The sequence below is a fragment of the Chaetura pelagica genome, unplaced genomic scaffold (assembly GCF_000747805.2).
Source record: "Chaetura pelagica isolate M959 unplaced genomic scaffold, ChaPel_1.0 scaffold603, whole genome shotgun sequence".
Taxonomy (NCBI): Eukaryota; Metazoa; Chordata; class Aves; order Apodiformes; family Apodidae; genus Chaetura; species Chaetura pelagica.
The window spans coordinates 82,781-85,076 of record NW_009952810.1 but is presented as its reverse complement, the minus strand read 5'-3'; positions in this window follow the sequence as shown (position 1 = coordinate 85,076).

Here is a 2,296-nt window from a genome sequence, read left to right as displayed (position 1 = left end):
TACCCGAGCCCTCGAGCGGCTGCGGCTGCTGCTGCTTTCGGCCACGCGCGACCAGGTGAGCCTCTGTCGCGACTATCGCGAGCTATCGCCACTATCGCGACCCTATTGCGTCTATCGCAGCTCTATCGTGACCCTATCGCGGCTCTATCGGGCCTGTTGCGGCCCTATCGCAACTTGTCACGACTATCACGACACTTATCACGAATATTGTGACCCTGTTGTGACTATTGCGACTCTATCACGACTATCACAGGACTGTCATGGCTCTGTCACGACTATCACAGCTCTATCGCAGCTCTGTCATGACTATTGTGACTCTATCACGACTATCACAGCATTTGCATGGCTCTATCGTGACTATCACAGCACTATCATGGCTCTATCACGACTATCACGGGGCTATCACGACTCTCACAACTATCACAGCTCTATCATGGCTCTGTCGTGCCTCTTGCAGCTCTATTGCGACTCTGTCGTGACTATCACGACTCTGTCACAACTATCACAGCACTATCATGGCTCTATCACGACTATCACAGGACTGTTGTGGCTCTATCATGCATATAGTGGCCCTATTGCAGCTCTGTCGTGACTATCATGACTATCACAGCACTATCGTGACTCTATCACGACTATTGCAACTCTGTCATGGCTATCACAGCACTATCATGGCTCTATCGTGCCTATTGCAGCTCTGTCGCAACTCTGTTGTGACTATCGTGACTATCGTGACTATCACAGGACTATCAAGGCTCTGTCATGACTATCGCGACACTATCAACACTGTATCATGACTCTATCGTGACTATCACAGCACTACCATGGCTCTATCACGACTATCACACAACTATGATAGCTCTATCGTGCCTATTGTGGCTCTATCATGACTATCACGACTATACAGCTCTATCATGGCTCTGTCGTGCCTCTTTCAGCTCTATCGTGACTCTGTTGTGACTATCACAGCTCTGTCACGACTATCACAGCACTATCATGGCTCTATCACGACGATCACGGCTCTATCACGATGATCACAACACTATCGTGAGTCTATTGTGGCTCTGTCACGACTATTGTGCCTGTCATGGCTCTGTGGCAGCTCTGTCGTGACTATCATGGCTCTATCGCGACTATATCGTGACTATCACAGCACTACCATGACTCTATCACGACTATCACAGCACTACCATGGCTCTACCATGACTATCGTGGCTCTATCATGACGCTATTGTGCCTGTCATGGCTCTGTGGCAGCTCTGTTGTGACTATCCCTGCGCTATCACGGCTCTGTCACGACTCCCACTGCACTGTCATGACTATCGTGGCTCTATCGCAGCTCTGCCAAGGCTCTATCATGATTATTTCGCCTTTGTCACGACTCCTGGAGCTTCACTGTCACTCCCACAGCCCTGACCTGGCTCCCCTGTGACGCTATCGCGATCAACAGGGCTCCAGAGGGGGGGGGAGGGGGGTTGCCACTGTTGGGATTATCGCAACTATCACGATAGTCCCAGCTCTGTGACAACTCTGCTCTGTCACGACTCTGTCAGGACTCTGCCAGGCCCCATGATTTGGTCTCTGTCGTGACAGGATAGTGACAGGATAGTATCGGGGGCTCTACCCATGAGTCTGTCGCGACAGGGGGCTCTGTTGTGATAAGTCTTGTTATCTCCCCCTCCCGTCTGTTGCGACAGAGCCAGCAGCTTTGTCGCGATACCTCCTCCCCACCAGAGGGCGCTGTCGCGACTCTGCTGCGGTCCCACGGGGACTCTGGGCACTAGCGGGGTGTTCTATCGCGACACAGTTGGGGAACTATCGCAACATTATCAGGATGCTCTTGGGAACTCTCTTGGGGCTCTGTTGTGACATTTTGGGGCTCTGTCAGGGCACTATCGCGACAGTACAGGGACACTCTTGGGGCTCTGTCACGACACTTGGAATCCTCTTGGGGCACTAGTGGGACATTTTGGGGCTCTACTGGGTCACTATTGGGGAACTATCGTGACATTATCGGGACTCTACTGGGATGCTCTTGGAGACACTGTCGGGACCTTATCGGGACATTCTTGGGTCACTGTCGTGGGACTATCACGACATTATCAGGACACGACTGGGACACTCTCAGGGCCACCTTCAGGACAGTGACCAGGACACTATTGTGACATTATCGGGGCTCTCTCACGACACTGGGGGGGCGACTATCGGGTGACGCTATCGCGACGCCCTCCCCCCTCTATCGCGACGCCCTCCCCCCTCTATCGCGACACCCTCCCCCTCTATCGCGACTCCCTCCCCC